Source organism: Kogia breviceps, chromosome 5, assembly GCF_026419965.1.
Source record: "Kogia breviceps isolate mKogBre1 chromosome 5, mKogBre1 haplotype 1, whole genome shotgun sequence".
Classification (NCBI taxonomy): domain Eukaryota; kingdom Metazoa; phylum Chordata; class Mammalia; order Artiodactyla; family Physeteridae; genus Kogia; species Kogia breviceps.
Window position 1 is genome coordinate 5,906,719 of NC_081314.1, and position 21,361 is coordinate 5,928,079.

A 21,361-nucleotide genomic window follows, 5' to 3' on the forward strand; every position below is an offset into this window, starting at 1 on the left:
TCTTGATATCTGTGTGTCTATTAGAGTCCATTTTCTGGCATGGACCCTGAGAAGATGGATGTACGTGCTGATGGGGAGAAACTTTTACTTTTCTTGGCTCCTCATCAGCCTCTTGGGCTTTGCAACCCCTGGAAGGAGATCTGTTCTCTTCAGTTCCCAGTGCTTTTGAGTGGGCTCTTATTTTTTAGTAACAGCATCATATTTGTTTTCTCTAGGATTCTGGCCAAATGTACTAAGATAAATAACAAAATAAGAGCCTCTAGATTCCTTTATTATTTATACAAAAAAAGCACCCTTTTTAGAAAAGGAAAAACAAGCATAGTGTTTGAGACAGTAGAATTGCCATGGGAGGCAAAGAGTTGCTTTACTTTGCTAGCATCTGATGTCCACAAAGTCTCTTCAAGGCTCTGATTTTAGTAATTATAGCACAAGTTTAAGGAGAGTTCTTTCTGCTTAGTTCATCTCAAAACCATCTCTGTTTCAGAATTTTTAGAGCCACAAATTCAACCTGCCTTCAAATAGAAAGAAGTTTTATAACAAATTATATACCTCCAGTGCTCGGCTTGGGTTGAAATGGAATGAGAGTAAAATGAAGGTTCTTTACTTTGTGAGAGAGATAATTGCCCTGGGTCAATAAAGATGCCTTGCAGCTTCTCCCAATCCTCCACTAGGGTGAAAGTGGAAAAGAATAAAAGGCATAAATGATGAGGCTGGTCAAGAAAGAAAATAAAGTGTTCCACTTCTAAATTGAGTGTTTTCATAGGCATTAACTGATGCTCATCGAAGTAAGTTTTCTAGATCTGTAGCTTATAAAAATTCTAGATGACTTAAAGGCAAAAACCATGTGTCATAAACCAGCAATGGTCCATTTGTTAAATGTGTTTTTGTTTCAGTTGGCTGCATGTTAGGGAAAAGAATAAGTCACTGTGTATATACTTAAGGGGACAGATGACTCATACTTTAAAATAAATAACAACTATCCACACATTTTCCTTTTTCTATTTCTTAGGTCCCATAATATTTCTTAGCCCTAGCGAGAAACTCTATGCTGTCTTTAAAAATAATGCCTCAAGGCCGTATTCTATTCATGCTCATGGGGTGAAAACAAACTATTCCACTGTTGTTCCAACACAGCCAGGAAACTGCTTTGGGAGAAAGAAAAGTCCCAAAGCTTTAATGCAGGACTGTGGGGCTAATGTTTGCTCTTTTTTTCCTGTTTTTGTTTGTTTGTTGGTTTTGTGGAATACCTACTATATGCCATGCCATATATTTTTTTCATTGAAGTACAGTTGATTTACAATATTATATTAGTTTCAGGTGTACAACATAGTGACTCAAAATTTTTATAGATTATACTCCATTTATAGTTTTTATAAAATACTGGCTTTATTCCCTGTACTGTACAATACAATATATCATTATAGCTTATTTATTTTATACATAGTAGTTTGTACCTCTTAATCCCCTGCTCTTACCTTGCCCCTTCCCACTTCTCTCTCCTCACTGGTAACCACTATTTTGTTCTCTATATCCACGAGTTTGTTCCTTTTTTGTTATATTTACTAGTTTGTTTTATTTTTTAGATTTCACATATAAGTGATATTGTAGTATTTGTCTTTCTCTGTCTGAGTTATTTCACTAAACATAATGCCCTCCAGGTCCATCTGCATGGTTGCAAATGGCAAAATTTCATTCTTTGTTATAGTGAGTAGTATTCCACTGTGTGTGTGTGTGTGTGTGTGTGTGTGTGTGTGTGTGTGTGTGTATAACATCTTCTTTATCTACTCATCTGTTGAAGGACATTTAGGTTGCTTCCTTATCTTGGCTATTGTAAATAATGTTGCTATGAAATTTAGGGTCCATGTATATTTTCAAATTAGTGTTTTCACTTTCTTTGTATATATATCCATGAGTGGAATTGCTGGATCACATGGTAGTCCTATTTTTAGTTTTTTGAGGAACCTCCATACTGTTTTCCATAATGGTTGTTTCAATTTACAAACAAAACCTAAAGTTAGTAGAAGAAAGAAAGCATAAAGATCAGAGCAGAGATAAATGAAATAGAGATTTCAAAAAGCAATAGAGAAGATCAGTGAAACTAAGAGTTGATTCTTCAAAAAGATAAACAAAATTGATAAACCTTTAGTTAGACTCACCAAGAAAAAAGGAGAGAGGGCCCAAATCAATAAAACCAGAAATGAAAGAAAATTTACAACTGACACCACAGTAATATAAATGATCGTAAGAGATTACTACAAACAATTATATGCTAATAAAGTGGACAACCTAGAAAAAATGAATAAATTCCTAGGAACATAAAATCTTCCAAGATTGAATCAGGAAGAAAAATAAAAAACATGAACAGATCAATTACCAGTAATGAAATTGAATCAATTAAAAATTGTTTTAAAAACCCAACAAACAAAAGTCCAGCACCAGATAGCTTCACAGGTGAATTCTACTAAACGTTTAGAAAACAGTTAACACCCATCTTTTTAAAACTATTCCAAAAAATTGCAGAGGAAGGAATGCTTCCAAACTTATTCTATGAGGCCAGCATCACCCTGATACCAAGACCAGACAAAGATATCACAAAAAAATAAAATTATAGGCCAATATCACTGATGAACACAGATGCAAAAATCCTCAACAAAATACTAGCAAACCAAAGTCAATGATATATTAAGAGGATCATATACCATAATCAAGTGGGATTTATCCCAAGGATGCAAGGATGGTTCAATATCTACAACTCAGTCAGTGTGATACCTCACATCAACAAATTGAAGAGTAAAACCATATGATCTTCTCAATAGATGCAGAAGAAGTTTTGAAAAATTTCAACATCTGTTTGTGATAAAAACTCTCAACAAAGTTGGTATAGAGAGAACATACCTCATCATAATAAAGGCCATATGTGACAAGCACACAGCTAACATTATACTCAATGGTGAAAAGCTGAAAGCATTTCCTCTAAGATCAGGAGCAAGACAAGGATGTCCACTCTCACCACTTTTATTCAACATAGTATTGGAAGTCCCAGCCACAGCAATCAAACAAGAAAAAGAAATAAAAGGAATCCAAACTGGAAAACAATAAGTAAAACTGTCACTGTTTGCAGATGATATGATACTATACATAGAAAATCCTAAAGATGCCACCAAAAAACTGCTAGAGCTCATCAATGAATTTGGTAAAGTTGAAGGATACAAAATTAATATACAGAAATTTGTTTCATTTCTATACACTAACAACAAAATATCAGAAAGACAAATTAAGGAATAAATTAAGAAATTAATCCCATTTACAATCACATCAAAAGGAATAAAGTAGCTAGGAACAAACCAACCTAAGGAGGTAAAAGACCTGTACTCGGAAAACTATAAGATGCTGAGAAAAGAAATTGAAGACAACACAAACAGATGGAAAGATATACCACTCCTGGAGTGAAGACAAACTATTCCACTGTTGTTCCAACATAGCCAGGTAGCTGCTTTGGGAGAAAGAAAAGACCCAAAACTTTTATGCAGGACTGTGGGGCTAATGTTCTTTCTTAAATACGGGCATAGTTCCAGATGAGAGAGATTAGTAGACTAGTAAGAAGGGCCTGAAGAACAAGTTTAGGAGAGAAGTTCCTTTTGCAAATGGGATTTGCTTCCAGGATGGGGCACCATGAGTATACAATTTGTATACAACCCTCTAGTGTATACAATTTCTCCTCTAGGGCCACCCTCTCTCCCACCTCTTTACCTGTCCAGCTGTCAGGTATTTGTGCTACGTTCAATCTCTCCAACTCAAGTGCTAAAGTAGGAGTGGAGTACATGATGCAGTGTGTGAGGGAGGGGGCAAGGGAGAGAGTTAAGCAGGTAAGAAAAAGGGATGAACCTCGTGTGCTAATCACTGTGGCATCACCACTATACATGTGGCATGCTGCTCAGCATTCTAAACTCAAAGAAAATGAATACTTTTTAATATAAATGGCCCAGGAGGCAGACTCTAAAATGAAGATTCGTGGACAGGTAGTGCTCTTGGGGTCAGTAACTATGGGGAAAAAAGGAAAGAAGCAGAGTTGGGCAGGAGGAAAGTTTTAATAGGGATGCAGCCTCAATAGAAGTCACAGCCACAGCCCTGTGAGAAATTCCAAAGATTGGGTGGCCCTCAACTCTCTTGAGTTGGGGTAAGAGAGCTGGACTTTTACGTCCCTGCCTCAGTCATTGGGTGCAGGGATTGGGCGCATGGCTGTTGACACCTGGTGGAGCATTTTCAAGAGGGATGTGAAAGGGGCATCCAAAATGTCCTCCATAGTTGCCCACCAAAATAAGTAGTTCTGGGAATTAAGGGTATCAAGGAAAGAGCCAAATTCAGAAAAAAAGATTTGCGAGGCAGAGGGACTGAAGATAGCCTTTGATGGTATGTGAAATATTCTCTTTTGATTTTAAAAGCAGTCAGTCCTATGGTGGGACCAACAGGAATCTCCTATCAAGGGAGTTTGCAAGTCAGCACTTTGTTCTAATTAGTCAGGAAAGGATCACATTACACGCATTTCACAAACACTTCTGAGTACATGATGTGCTCCTGGCACTGCGTGGTGTGCTGGAAGGGGAGGGTTAGTACTAAGATGATTGTTAAAGATTTGGAAGTGGGGAGGCTGAAGATGGGGTTGGTTAGTGGAGAAGGAAGACTATGTCACAGGTGCTTGGGAAAATTAACTTAAGCCTCTGGAAGGGGGAGATGTAGAATGATATAGCAAGGGGTGAGGGTGGGGACCAGAAGAACTTTCCTGCAAGAGTCAAGAGGATTTATATTAAGTAGGGTTAATGCAAACAGCTTTGGGGGCGGGAAGGAGGTGCATGTGATCCACAGATTGGAAGGTTCAGAGCTGTGATTCAAAACAATTTTGTCACATTTCAAAGGCTGAGTTATCTTCACTACAATAAATATTCATTGAACAAATGAATTAGATATTTAATGATTGATGTTTTTCAATGGCAGAATCACTATAAAGTTTTGATCCTGTAACACTGAGAACATAATAGCCAACACTGATAGTGACATCGACCTTGCCCTGTGGGCCAGGTAATGCAACACCAAGGGCTTCCTGTGCACCATCTTGTCTAATCCCTAAATCCCCATTTTATGTGCATGAGGAAACAGAAGTCCAGAACGTGTAAACACATTGACTAAGACCACAAAGCAAGGAGCTGTAGAGCCAGAAGTAAAAACAAGGACTATGCTGTTTAATATTTGTATAGCTTTAGAGTTTGTTCATTATCTGGTTCTCCATAAAGAACTGTGATTTGAAAGAGTCTATTTAAATACATTGTATTTGCCTATTTCAGGAGAGATCCGAACATACATTTGGCAGATTCCTGAAAGAGCTGGTCCTACCTCAAAGGACTTTGAGTGCATACCTTGGTTTTACTATTCAGCTGTGGACGTGGTTAGGCTAAACTTTAAATCCCAGTTTTTATCTTATCTCCTCTTAGAAATTATAATGAAAGAAAGGAGTTTATTTTTCTTTTTAAAAAAATCTTAGTTTTATGTAAACTTTCTAAATACTGCTCAGTTTTTAATTCTACACAGGTTTGCATTTTTCAAGAGCGAACTGAATTATTACATTATGATTACTTAGATTTAGGATATTTCCAAAATGTTACAGTGGATTGGAATATATCTAGATATATAGATATAAGTAAAATTATGTGATAATACCCTCTTCTTTGCTTTATTGAAAAAGATTTGGGTTCCAGAAAACAAAGTATGGAGTTTTAAATTTCTATGATTAGTGACAAATAAATGCATACATAGTATATATCTTTTAAAAACTCTCAACTCTGAGTTCCAGTTTGTTTGTATTTAAAAAAGAAAAAGAGTTCCCTCTTTGGCCTTTTAGTTATTTTTGGCCTACTCTCCACTAAACCAAGAACAGACACAGACATTCAGCCCCAAAGCAAAATAAATATAAACAAACCAAAGTTCCCAGATGAAAGTGGCTGCGGAGGCAGAGGCATCACAGAGGGGGGGGATCTGAGACCTTTAGACACGTCTGTCAACCAACTCCAGTGCCAGGGACTTCTAATTAAAACCGAAGTTCTGTTTTTTAATTAAAATTTCAAAGATAGAGCTAAATCCACTAAGGAATGTATCTAAAATCCCTTTCAGGAGTTTGTTGTTCTCTTTAGACCTCAGCTTTAATGAGTGAGATGATCACTTTTTTCAGTCAAGAATTTAGCATGTCAAATATTTTGTTCCTTACACTCAGAATCCTAATTCAAAACTCAGGATCTGACCTCACTCAAACTAAAACTTGTTTCCACTCTTTTCCTTGACTGGGGAAAGTCGTGGGCACAGTTCATCGTCTTGCTTTGCTTCTCCAGGATCTGAATAGCGGACTGGTAGGTCCTTTGACCGTATGTCGAAAAGACACCAAAGCCAGCATAGTTCACCGTGTTCTCCACTTCATGATTTTTAATGAGAATGAATCCTGGTACTTTGAAGAAAACATCACTACCTATTCTCAAGAATCAAACCAAGTAGGCAGGAATGATGTTACTCTTGACCTCAGCAACTAAATTCACGGCAATGCCCACTCACTAACTCACTGACTGTAGCCACAGGTTGTTCTGCCCAAAGGAAACAGACAAAGGTTTACATCTGTCACTCTCAGAACAGTCTAAAGAACATGAACACATGGAGCTGGGGTGCAGATCACGTGGACCAAGAGCCAGATGGTAAAGAGTTAGGCTTGTAGACCGTAGGGTCTCCGCCGTGAGCTGTCTTCTATTCAACCCTTGTGGCACAAAAGCACCCACAGTAAAGACGTAAACAAATGGAAGTGGTAAGTAAATAATGTAAGTAAAAGTCAATAAAACCACATTTATGGGCACTGGAATTTGTATTTCACACAATTTTCACAGGTAAGGAAATATTATTCTTTTTTGATTTTTTCCAACTGTTTAGCAATTTAAAAACCATTCTTTGCTCACAAGCCATAGAGAAAAGGGCAGTGAGTGGGCTGGAACTGGCGTGAAGGCTGTAGACCGCGGTCCTAGCAGCATTGTGAATTCTAGTGTCTCCGGAGCCCTGCGGGCAATGTAAAACCGAGGAAATCAGCTATCGTTTCTGGAGGGTCTGACTACAGGCTCTTCTAAGTATTTTCCCTGAATGGACCCAGGGAGAGCTCGGGTTTGAGGCCAAGCGAAGAGCACACGCCCCCCCCCCCCTCTTCCTCACCACCATCACCAAAGGACCTTCATAGGAAGAACCTTTAAAAATCCCATGCTCATCAACCAAAACTCTTTTCTAGGTTCATTGTGATGAGATTCACCTTATTTATGACCTACACCCCCATCATCTAGAATCACAGTAATAAGACAGTTATTCAAATAAAAAAAAAACCTATAAACAATCTCACTTATCACAGTCTTACTTAGTCAAACTTCAGGTCCCAATCGTTTCACCTGAGGAAGTTCAGGGATATGACTGGTTAAGGAATCCTTAACTAAGGGAAATCCAAATATGATCATTTTTAACTTCTTAGGTTTTATCCCCTTGTAAGAAATATATGTAAATCTAAAATGAATTCGAGGACAACATCCATTCTATCCATCGTCTTTTGATAAGCATCACAGAGGGCACAAAGCACTGTCCTAGGCCCTAAGGAGATAGAAAAGCCATAAGATGGGTCATCGCTCAAGTGGTTCAGTGTGTTGCCACAGTACAAGGCTGACTTGAGGAGTTGCCGTGACAGAAATATAAACAGTGCTGTGTTTTAAATTCTTATATGAGAGGTCAAAAAACGCTTCTTGAAGGGGAGGAGAACTTTGAGTTGAGTATTTAAGGATGCTTGTGAGTCTGTCTAGTAGAAAACGAGGGGAATGACCTTCCAGGTGGAAAGAAGAATGTGAGCTAAGTCACACAGCACCTGGAAAGAGAAAGCCCTCTGTGGTTGGAAGACGCTGAATATCCTGTTAACCATTTAAACTTGATCTAAACCAGGGTTTCTCAAGCTCGCCACTGTTGACATTTTGGGTCGGATGACTCTTTGTGGTGAGGCTGTCCGGTGCACTGCAGGATGTTTAGCAGCATGCATACCCTCTACCCCCTAGATGCCAGTAGCCCCTTCCCCCAAGTTGTGAGGACTAAAAAATGTCTCCGGGCATTGACTCCCCTGGAGGACAAAATCCTGTTGAGAACCACTGTCCTAAAGGCTTCAAGAGCGCTGAGCTAGGGACCAATAGGAATAGACGCGTGTTTTAGGAACAACTCTGGCACTTATGCTCCAAGTGTGGTCCGTGGTCCAGCACTAGCAGCATCCCTTGGGAGCTTGTTAGAAACGCAGAATTTCAGGTTTCACAGACCCAGTGAATCACAGTCTGCGTTTTAACAAGATTCCCCCAGCTACGTGCACATGAAAGTTTGAGAAGCACCGGTCTAAAGCAGAGTCTCCTAGTTTTTTTCTATTACATCCCTCCATCAGCTAAAAGTGTTAGAGCCCAGCCTCTATAGATAAATGGTTATTAATTATATGTTTGTGCCACTGTAATAAAGTATTCTCTGCATTCCCAAAGATGCACACAAAGTAGAAAAGTAAAAAGGAGAATATGTATAAAGAGAGGCCTTTTTTTAAAATTTTAATATTTTCTTCCCATTACCCGTTGGAAGCCACACCTGGAGAGGATTAGAGAAGGGGCGAGACAAGGCCTCAGGCAAACGGCCATTCCAGTCATACTGGTGACAGATCATGAAGGTTTGATGGAAGGCAGTTAAATGGGAACACATTCTTAATATTCTAAGCCTCTTGTGATACTTTTAAGTATACTTAAAATATATAGATACATTTAAGTATCCACCAATGTAAGTATCCTTAGTTGTGAACTATTCTACACCCATCCGATTGTGTTAAAGCAAAGTCAGTGCCTCATTTCCTGAGGCAAGGAAAACTCTCTATCTAGCATTAGACACACCCAGGAATGGGTGGCTTGGTCATATTTAACAGCTTTCTTAGGCTGGTTTTAAAACCCACATGGCCTCTGAAAATATCATGGTGCTTTTTTAAAAAAACATATTACTTCAAATCCTTGATGAATATAATAAACTGTGCCCCCCACAGCAATTAACAGAAGAATGTTTGGAAATAACCAAGTCCTGACATTTCACGTTAGGGATGAAGTGAATTGGTATCTGATAGGCCTGGAGGGTGAGTTTGACCGGCACACAGTTCACTTTCATGGCCACGGCTTTCAATACAAGGTAAGAGGCCTGGTCAGCTCCCTTTATTTACTGTGGTACCTTGTAATCCAGTTATTGGGGCAGCATGGCAAGATAACAGGACAGGAAAGGAAATGACCAAGCCGGAACTGAGCTTCGATACATACAATCTGCACTATCTCTGATGCAAGTAAATAGTTATACCTTTAGCTTTTTATATCCCACAGACATTTGATAAATGCTTCTGAATATATGAATTGCATTTCTTACTCTATTCTGATGCTCCTCAATAAGTAAATAAAACATCTATAATCATCCTTAGTTTTACCCTTTCTTTCCCAACTTATTTTAAAAATTTTCAAACTCTCAGTAACATAAAAGAAAAACTCCTTGAACACTCCTATACATTTTGCTGCATTTGCTTTCTCTCTCCATATATATTTTTTCTGAATCCAATTGAAAGTAAATTGCAAGCATCGTGACTCTTTACTCCTTAATACTAAAGCATGTGCATCCTAAGAATAAAGACAATCTGCCTCAGCTACAGTAACGTTACCACCTGCTTCAAATTAACATTAATTCAATAATATAAGCTAACATGCAGTCCATTCAAATATCACCAGTTGTTCCCAAAACGCTCTTTGTAACTTTTTTTAATCCAAGATCTAATCATTTATATTTAGCATTTGGTTGTCATTGTCGTATCTTTCCGAAAATCAGGAGACCTTTTCCTTTTTTTTTCTTGATCTTTCATGGTATTTCGTTTTTGAAGCGTCCAGGTCAGTTTTCTAGAACTTTCCTTATTCTGTATTGTTCTGATCGTTTCCTTGTGATTGGATCCATGTCAAACACCTTTGGCAAGAGCACTACATACATCACATCAAGAGGCACACAAGGTCAGCAGGTCCTAATACTGTGAACGCTAACTTTGATAACTTTATGAAGGTGATGTGTACCATTCTCCCCATTTTAAAAGTATCATCTTCCTATTGTAATTAATAATAATCTGTAAAGTAACTTTTTATATAGTTTATTGTGGCGAGCATTGCCCTCTGAGGAAGGCGCCGTTAAGACCCTCATAAGCCTCGGGGCCCGATTGTACTCTCCTTGGTATATGCATCCTGGACTTTATGGTGTGAACGTAAAAAAGGAGATGGCCTTTGGCCAGATCGCTCCAGGGACCTGCTCAGTTACTGGGAGTCCCTGGTTGTTCCCTAAAGCTAGGAAAAGCAACCCTGGAGGGGAAATTGGTGCCTTTGAGGGAGAAGCCGAGAAGCCAATCAACCAGGTGATGCCGATAAGGCGTGACTAAGCAAATACCCTGCTTTAGGGGTATGTATACGGCTACGCTTTGTTGTTAAGCTTGCCTTGCAACCATCAGTTGTCTGTGCCCTTCTGATCCCATACCTTGGTGCGTTCAGTTCCCTACCCCCCTCTCGTCGATCGTTGCTGCACTTTGAGGACCCGCCGCGGCTGGCGGCAAGTGGCGCCCGAGCAGGGACCGGACGAGAGGGACATCTGAATCTCGGTAGGTGAATCCCCGGAGTTAGGAGTGAAAGTGTGGCCACATAGTAAAGTTGATAGTAACTCGGGGCAATAGTCAGAAGTAAAAAAATATGGGACAAAAAGTATCCAAGGAGCGACCTGAGATCACTGATCAAGAGAAGGAGTTGTCCACCAGTGCTTTCCAGGCTTTCACAGCTGGAAATTATGATGTCTGTCTGCAACATCTTGCCTGCCTACAAGATATAAACAAAGACATTATAAAATAATTTTGAATGCGGCAGTAGCTGAGTTTTTCAAAAGTAACCAGATAACAACAGATAGTTTAAGACAGACACTTAACCAGTTGAAGAATCTGGTGCACTCGGCTGTTGAAGAAATGGATGGATTAGATGATGTTGAAAACAGTATGTTGTATTACAATCAAGCAGTCATCCTGTATCATGTCCGACAGTATACAGAAGCCATATCCGTTGGTGAAAAACTTTATCAGTTCATAGAACCTTTTGAAGAAAAATTTGCCCAAGCAGTGTTTTTTGTTCGTAGACCTGTATATATTAACCTACCAAACTGAGAAAGCTTTACATCTTCTTGCTGTTCTAGAAAAAATGATTTCACAGGGCAACAATAACAAAAATGGAAAGAATGAGACTGGTAATTACAGCAACAAAGATGGATCTAATCATAAAGCTGAAAGTGGAGCTCTAATAGAAGCTGCAAAGTCAAAGATACTATTTTTGTGTTGAAGTATATGTAGGAGGACAAGGGACTTTACTGGCCGGCCATAGTTTAAAGGTAGTTAAAGCTGTTACAAGTTTGAAGTTTCCCTCCTTTGTTCCTTCTGATTTTCCCCAATCTGATTTTGAATTCTCAAATCTGGTGCACCTTAAATTATAATAATGGTACCATTTTAATTTCTTCAGTTTCTGTTACTAATAATAGTTTGGTTTTTTATAAGCATTGGGATTTTGGGAAGTTTGCATTGTCTTATTCTTATCAACCGGTTATTACTGGTGTTACACCCTCATATGCCTTGCAACCCTCAGTTGCTTGTGCCCTTCTGATCCCATACCTTGGTGCATTCAGTTCCCTACCCCCTCTCGTCGATTGTTGCTGCACTTTGAGGACCCGCCGCGGCTGGCGCCAGTTTATTACAACAATTTTTCATCTTGTAGTTTTAAAAAGGATCCACTGATCCTTGCCTGACTCAATTTTTATAACAAGAATTACAAATGGTGGCCTTCCAATTCTATTATTCCTTTAATATTTGTTATCAAATTAAAATATGTAACTAGGTGTGAACTGGCTTTATGGTACCTTTATTATTATTATTATTGTCATCTTCTACTTTATGAGCTCTTACTCTCTTTATATCCTCTGTCTGAATCGCTTTCCATCACCCCACCTGTCATATTTCTTTACAATTTTTTTTCACTGACCACTTTTGATAGCTATTTCTCTAATTTATTCTAAGTATTTTCAATTTTATCCTTCCTCTTTCTATCACCAACTTGGTATCATTTATTTACTTAAAGAGCATTCTCTTTATTTCCTCATCCTAATCCCTTATATAAACTTTAACGTGCAATTGAAGATGAATTATATTTTATGTATTTGACACCTCAAACTTTTAATCTAGCCACTTGGCATGATACAGTCTGTCTTTTACACATTGATAGAAGCTTCACAGAAAGTGTTCCTGAATTCTAGATGCATTCAGTTCATAGTTACTTTAATGCTCTGGGCCTATCATAGAAATAACTTAAATGATTGTGTGTGACAATCTACACAAAGTTTTATTGCTGTGTTGCTTTCTTTTCTTTAATAAACAGATTTATTTCCCTTAAACTTTTTTGGTTAAAAACTAATTTTTTTTTTTTTTTTTTTTTTTTTTTTTTTTGTGGTATGCGGGCCTCTCACTGCTGTGTCCTCTCCCGTTGCGGAGCACAGGCTCCGGACGCGCAGGCTCAGCGGCCATGGCTCACGGGCCCAGTCGCTCCGCGGCACGTGGGATCCTCCCGGACCAGGGCACGAACCCGTGACCCCCGCATCGGCAGGCGGACTCTCAACCACTGCACCACCAGGGAAGCCCCAAAAACTAATTTTATAACAGAGAATTTTATATAATAGAGAGAATAAAATAATGAACCTCTTTATCCATCACCCACGCCCAACAATCATGACATTTCTATGCTTCCATCTCTGCTCCCCATATTTTGTAAGGAAAAGCCCAGATAATAAGGTTGTTATTAAGTTCATAACTGTTTATATTAGACTTTAAAAACTAGAACAAAAGAGATTAAAGTCTGGTTATTGTTTTTTACAGTGTATTTGTTGTTCAATTCAGAGTGTTCAGTTCAGCAAATGCTTATGATCTTCCTAGAACCATGCCAAGTGTTATGTGGAAATGAAAGGAAACCAGAGTTATCTTTCAGGGGCTACATCTACATAAATGATCATATTATAGGGTGTCAAAATTAAGTGGACTTTATGGTAACATTTCTATAATGATGATTATAGCTAACCTTTATTAAGTCCTTATGTGCCAGATGCTACGCTTAGTGTTTCGCATGGATTTCTCATTGAACCCACACAACTTTCCTATGAAAGAGGTACTATTTTATCACCATTTTTATAGGGAAATAGAGAATTAACAAGGAAAAGAACTTTCCAACAAGCAGGAAGTGTTAAACATAGGATTTGAGCCCCTGGCTCTGACCCCAGAGCCCCTCACTCTTAACCTCTTCAGAAAGTTGTTTCCCTTAAGAATGATCCTATTTGGGACTTCCCTGGTGGCGCAGTGGTTGAGAATCCACCTGCCAATGCAGGGGACATGGGTTCAAGCCCTGGTCTGGGAAGATCCCACATGCCGTGGAGCAACCAAGCCCGTGCGCCACAACTACTGAGCCCGCGCTCGAGTGCCTGTGAGCCACAGCTACTGAGCCCGTGTGCCACAACTACTGAAGCCCGCGTGCCTAGAGCCCGTGCTCTGCAACAAGAGAAGACTGCGCACCGCAACGAAGACCCAACACAGACAAATAAATAAATAATTAAATTAATTTTTTTAAAAAAGAATGATCCTATTTGTACCATGGAACCTGGTACCATCAGCTGTCAACTCTAGCCACTCACTTCAAAGCCATCACAGATGGACTCAAATAGTCTTGCCCTCCCCTTGAGGTTAAACTTAAGTACTCCAGCAATGATGCAGCTGCTGGTCTGTATTCCCTGGAACATCTAGGGACAGCAGAGCAGCTCCCTGGGGTTACTAACTGGGCCTTGGGACAAGCCAGCCAGTCACTTCCTATTAATTCCCATAATTCCTATTCCTAAGGCTGTGGTTTCCTTCGGTGCCAGGGCTCCAGGTACATATGGTACATGTACTAATACCTTGGACATGGTCAGTTCTTAGTTAAAATTGTTTCCTGTTCTCCAAATTTTCTGACATCTTAGAAATGTATCTATATCATCCATATCATTGTCACTTGAGATGCAAATTTAATTTCCCTAAATAGCAATGACTCAGGTGGGAGACGGCTCAGCCTTCCCCCTACCTTGTAATACCTCCAGGGAGTCTTGAGAGCCTAAGTTTCTTCTAGCCATCTCCAGCTCTCATTTCCCGCTTCTGCTCAGCTTTCTGGCTTCTCACCTCCTGTGGCTGGTATTTCCTCATGTCTCTGTGCAGCTCCAAATTGGAACACACCCCCATTTCTTAGGACGCACCTAACCAAGCACAAAATCAAGGCCATTGTGGGTCATACACCTCAAGTGAAATTTTGGGGGTAAATAAGAGGGGTTTTATTATTATTATTACACCGTGAAAGCATCACCATTTGTTGTTACCATTTGACATTAAATGCCCTTGTCTTTAATTATCCCTCTGCTCTGCATGGCTGAGAACCTCTGGCTCTCCTGCTTTTTATTCTCACCCTCAAGACTTCTTTCTCTGCATTCTTCCTCTCCACATTCTCTTGACTTCTCTCCTCTCCTCACATTATTCTGGGCCCCATCTTGAGCTGCACTCTCCAACACATCCCCCATCCTCCAAATACCTCCCATATTATTATACAGAGAAATTCATCTCCTTCTTATTCTCTTTCTAATCTAACCTAGCCAGGCCCTGGGCTTCATTTATCAAAATCAAAGTAGCCTACAGATGAGATAGTCTCCTAAACCTCAGGTTCTCTGCTTAGGAGAGAAATTGGTCATTGAAGCCCTCAGCCCTCAGGCCCAACCCCAGAAGGCAGAGGTAGCTCCACTTCTTCCTGTAACTATGAGTTTTCCTGATAGCTACATCTAGGGAAATGATCATCTTCATATCACCAACATCCCTTGTTAGAAATATTTCAGTTAAAACCTTTGGGATTTGTGTAAACCGATGTTCTCTGAAATCTAGAGCGTTCTGTGTGAGACACTGACAAGGTACCTAACACCGATACGGACACAGGCATCCTGTTAGAGCGAGAGGTTTTCCCTGTGGCCTATCCCTAAAAAGTTCTAGGACTTCCTTCTCCAAACTCTCAGTTGTATTCAGAGGAGAGGTGCAGTGGTACCTAATGCATTCTAATCATCATCTGATGAAGTACATAGAAATGAGGAGTTACAGCAAACAGTAAGGTGTGTAAATGACTGATACCTCTTATAAGCTATTTAATTGTGTTTTTGTCTTTTTGTTGAGGATTCGGGAGAGTGTCACTGATGTTTATGACCTTCCTTCTGGGATCTATCAAGCTGTAAAAATGTATCCAAGAGATGCTGGAATCTGGTTATTTCATTGTCATATCATTGTTCACTTTGGGGCTGGAATGGAAAGCACACTGTAATCAAGTGAAAAGGTAAGCCAAATTAATTAGAAGTGATGATATTTACATAAACTCGGTGTTTATATAAGGATATCTGATCTGCTGGACATTTACATGACGTGACACAGCACGCGTTCATTCAAAGACGACTGTTTTGACAGGACCAAGATAATCTAACTTTATTTTCTTTACCAAATTTAGGTAACTATATCTGATCTGATAAAAGATACTTTAGAATTAAATGTAATTTCTAGATTCCTACAATATATGCAATGAGGATTTGAGCAGATCATTCATAGATGATGAAATACAAATGACTGTTGAACCTATAAAGATATCTAAACTTGCTCATAATCAAATCACTTAAAATTGCATTTAAACAACAGTAAGATACTTTTTGAATGAGAAAGCCATCAATCTGGCAAAGTTTTTTGTCTTTTTTTTCCAGTGATATTATCAATAACAGTGTGGTGAGTGGGTGCAATGCACATACTTTGGTGGAAGTATATACTGTTTCTGCAGCTCTGGAAAGAAACTAAATAACGATTCTATTAATTTTATTTTCACATTCAAGTGACATTTTATTTCCTCACATTCCCATCTCCCCTTTCTCCAATACATTTTATTAGCAACTTCAGTATGCTTTGTTACTGAGATTTCCATCAGCTCCTTAGTTACTTAGACTGTTCATGAAGTCATTATCCTTTTTTGACAGAATGATTCTAATATTTTGACTCAGTAATTTTATCAGACAGTTGATCTCAGAAAATTATCAGCAATGCTGAAAAATATTTATCACCATATTATTTTGTGTTGGTGGAAAACCGAAAATGAGGAAATGATCTACTATAAGTTTTGCTACATTTATCATCTAAAGTATTATCCCACTTTAAAAATCATGCCTTAACATTTTAATGAGAAAATACTTATAATACAATACTAAAAGATTTAAAAAGCAGTCTACAAAATAGTATTTGAAATATAATTCAAATTTTATATATACAACATATATATGTATATATACATATGAAGACTACACAGAAATTTACTGAAATGTTAATAATGATTCTCTCTAGGTAGTGAAATTATAAGTGAGGTTTATTTTCTTCTTGTATGTTTCTGTTTCTGCTGAGGTTACTGTAAAGTTTAAATTACTTTTAAAATCAGGAAAACTGGGGCTTCCCTGGTGGCGCAGTGATTGAGAATCCGCCTGCGGATGCAGGGGACATGGGTTCGTGCCCCGGTCTGGGAAGATCCCACATGCCGCGGAGCGGCTGGGCCCGTGAGCCATGGCTGCTGAGCCTGTGCGTCCAGAGCCTGTGCGTCCAGAGCCTGTGCCCCGCAATGGGAGAGGCCACAACAGTGAGGCCCGCATACCACAAAAGAAAAAAAAAAAAAAAAAAAAATCAGGAAAACTATTGAACGAATTTTTCATACACTATTTAAAATAGGCTGTGCCACTCTCGAGTTTTGTGGATATTTTTTCCGGGGGTTCCGCTCTGAATACAAAGACCACATTTCTCACAAAACCAAAAACATATTAGCCCCAGATATAATTTTTACCTGCAACATCATATTAATACCAAGAATAATATTATTAACACAGTAATAGTAATTATTACTCTTATTCCTATAATCATTCCTATTTATTCTATTTTTTTAATTCAAGTATTATTGATTTACAATGTGTTAGTTTCAGGTATATATATATATATAATATATATACACTTTATTCTTTTCCCTTATAGGTTATTACAAAATATTTAGTATAGTTCTCTGTTCTATACAGTAGGTCCTTGTTGGTTAGCTATTTTATTTTATTATTTTTTTGGCCACACCACGCAGCTTGCAAGATCTTAGTTCCCCGACTAGGGATCAAACCCGTACCACCTGCAGTAGAAGCAGAGAATCTTAACCACTGGACTGCATAGACTGTGTCCATGGAGTAGAGTTTATGGGGTATAACCAGGCTTTTAACAAATGGCAACGAGGTGGACAAGAGGGACAAAAAGAGCAGGTATAAACAGAAGTCTAGCTTGGTTAGAAAAGAAACACACCATCCAAGATTTTTCCCTAAACTAGGACATTTGCAAATATTTGAAAAATGAAATCCTCATATCATGGGTAAGCATATGAATCAGTATTTAAATGCAAATCCATATACTCTACTGTGCCTTAGGCTTGGAAGACTTCAGTTTTCAGAATGAATAAGCTCCAGTTTTCCAGAACCAAAAATAAGGACTCATGCCCTGTCCTTGCATCTAGCAATATTAACAGTTGGGATGTCTTCTGCTAACAGAAAACCCAGCTAAAAGGGAATTATCAATGGTGTTTGTCCCAATTTTTTTTTAAAATTTAGGAGATAGGTGCCTGCTAGGTTGATTCAGCAACTTGATGATATGAGGGCCAGTGTCTCTAATGCCCTTGGCCTTTTCCTTATGACTGTTGCTTCATGGTTGCAAGATGGTTGCTGTGGCTCCAAATATTACTTCAGGTTGAAGGTAGAGAAGTAGAAAAAAGGAGTAGCACCAACCACATCTTTTCATTTTATCAAGAAAGCAAAAAATCTGCTAAGGAGACCCAGCCAACTTCTGCTTATGTCTCATTGGTCATAAATATTATCTGGCTACTCCTAATTGCAAGGAAGGCTGGAAACAAGCTTTTGTAGCCTCTATAGTAGAAATAACAGGGAGAAGGAATTAGAAATATCTTGTGGGTTGGCTAACAAGCCTCTGCCTTAGATAATTAGTAAGAATTTTTTTTTAGCGTTGTGGCCTCTCCCGTTGCTGAGCACAGGCTCCCGACCGGCAGGCTCAGCGGCCATGGCTCACGGGCCCAGCCGCTCTGCGGCATGTGGGATCCTCCCGAACCGGGGCACGAACCCGTGTCCCCTGCGTCGGCAGGCGGACTCTCTACCACTGCGCTACCAGGGAAGCCCAGTAAGAATATTTGAAAACAGGAATTGGTTAAACAAAAGGGTTCAACATGAAAATTGAAACCAAAATCGGACTTTTCATTCTTTTCACCTATGAATTTCACAAGTAATGCATGAATACCTGGAGTATTATCAAGCATATCCCTGACATCATATCATTTCACCCCAAAATACTCCAATATGTGTCTTCAGAAGAAGACTTTTTAAAAATCAATATCCTAATAATGCTATTGTAACATGGGACAAAATTAACAATACTATTTCACTCTTTGATTTTGTAACTAATCAGAACCTATAAAATATGCAACTACCACCCCCATCCACCCCAAGAAACATCCAAGTCTGAGAGTTTCTAAAAAGTGTTACTGATAAAACTAGAGTATTCTTTAATAAACTGCAAAAGATGGTGCCCAAATCTCTCCAAGAATAATGCCTAATTCATCCACTCATTCATTTATTTAAGAACACAACCCTAGATTTTGGGATTCAGAGACAGACAGGAAGATAGTCTATTAAAATAAACCCTGATTTAATGGGTATGTGAAATGTGATTTAGTGAGTGGAGTTGAGTGGAAGGGTAGCCATCTGCATGCATTCGTAACAGGGAGGAGTCAAAGGTTAAGGCTGCATCAGTGGGATGTGTCTCCTTCGTGACTATTGGAAGGTGCTCTTATTCTAATGATGAGTACCCATTATCTAAACAGAAATACTGTTAGTACAAAAAATTTAAAAATAAAAAAAACTAAAGGAATATGCTTTAAGAAAATGCACTTGGGAATTCCCTGGCAGTCCAGTGGTGAAGACTCGGCACTTTCACTGAAAAAAAAAAAAAAAAAGAAAGAAAGAAAAATAAAATACACCCCTCTACTCTGCTCAAATTCTATACTTACCAAGAGTGCTTTGTTCCAAAATATTTTCGAAGTCTATAAACAAAGTTTTTAAGAGGCCAATAGTATAAGCCCATCTTCCTTTACTTTTCAATGAATAAATTATTATATTGATTTATTCTCCAAGTTTGTTTAAAATCAATTAGCCGGGGCTTCCCTGGTGGCACAGTGGTTAAGAATCTGCCTGCTAATGCAGGGGACACGGGTTCGGGCCCTGTTCCGGCCACAGAGCAACTAAGCCTGTGCGTCACAACTACTGAGCCCACGTGCTACAACTACTGAGCCTGTGTGCCACAATTACTGAAGCCCATGCGCCTAGAGCCCGTGTTCTGCAACAAGAGAAGCCACAAACAAAGACCCAATGCAGCCAAAACTAAATAAACAAAATAAATAAACTTTAAAAATAATCAATTAGCCCTCTAAACCTTGTCATCTTTATGTAAACTGACAAAAAGAAGGTTCTGAATCCATCAGCTGCCAACCAAAGCCTGGACAGCATTCTTCCAAAGGGCGGAGAAAGCTGGAGGCCCCGCCTACCATGGTGTGGAGCCATGCTCTGAAGCCCTCAGGCCAAAGTGCATCTCTGCGAGGCAAGCCTATAACTGAATTCCAGCCACCCACTCACTAGCTGGGGCATTTTGGACAAGATATAAAATGTCTCTCATCCATAGTCTCCTTATCTGTAAAAGGAAGATATCCGTGGTGTTTGTTTAAAAAAAAAAAAAGAGAGGGAGAATAGGCCCCAAACTGACTCACGTATGCTAAACCCCATGTCACCAAGCGGGGATTGAATATTTAAGATCACAGTTTTGGCTTCTCCCAGGAATGGAACTTTAAACCAGTCAATCTGGAATTACCTGGTCAGTACTAGTTAGGTTGTCTACCTGATAGACGACGCCTGCCATCCCCGAAAGGAAGAGGACCTTACTACGGAAGACTTGATGCTCCTTTCTATTTGCTGGATGCCATGCTGCCCTATTCATGAATCACTGAATAAGCCAATGGGATCTTCAAAATGTACTCAATTGAATTTTGTGGATTTTTTAATAGTGGTGTCCTGTAGGCAAAATAATAGCCCCCTGACAGAAGTCCACATCTTAATCCCTGGAACCTGTGAGTATGTTATCTTATATGGCAATGGTGAATTAAGGTTGCAGAGGGAATTAAAGTTAGCTCATCACCTAACCTTGAGATAAGGAGATTTTCCAGGATTATCATGGTGGGTCCTTAATAGTAGAAGAGGAGGCAAAAGAGGTCAGAGTATTGCAATGTAAGGAAGACTCAACCTGCCATTGTTGGCTTTGAAGATGGGAGGGGGCCATTAACCAAGGACTGTGGGCAGCCTCTAGAAACTGCAACAGGCAGCAAATAGCTTCACCCCTAGAACTTGCTAAAAGAAACAGCCCCACTGACACCTTGATTTTAGCCCAGTGACACACATGTCAGATTTCTGGCATACAGAACTGTAAGATAATAAATTTATGTTGTTTTAAGCCACTAAGTTTGTGGCCATTTGTGATAGCAGCAATAAAGAACTAATACATCTATCTAATTGGTTGCTGTGAGAATTAAAGGAGATAAAATTTATAAGGCTTTTACACAGTGCTGGCATACAGTAACCATCTAATAATTATGAATGACTATTATTATAGTTAACATTCGTTTGTTCTTTCTATATTTATTAAGCTATGTGTCAAGCACTATGCTAAGTGCTTGGGATTCAATAAGAAAACAAGGCATAGTTATTTGTCCCAAGGAGGCCCAGTCTAACTGAGGAGAGAGTCACATAAATAGTTAATTCTGAAATGAAACATGTATTAATTATGTTTTTAATTTTCAATATTTGATGGTGCTTTGACATCTTTGTAGGACCTTACTAGCTGGGGAGGGACTGCTACTCCCAGAGCTAGTTAATTCCTAGAGATTATAAACAACTTGTTTGTGAGCCAGACTTTTATACACAAACCTGCCAATCCCAAGTCCATATCGCCAACAGCCTCCTTTATCTAGATTTCATACACCAA

At 39.0% G+C, this 21,361-nt stretch overlaps 1 pseudogene; it reads left to right on the forward strand.

The window, feature by feature from the left end:
* Nucleotides 1-15,536, forward strand: part of LOC131757607 (ceruloplasmin-like) — a 33,537-nt pseudogene extending 18,001 nt beyond the window's left edge.
* Nucleotides 15,537-21,361: the final 5,825 nt, after the last annotated feature.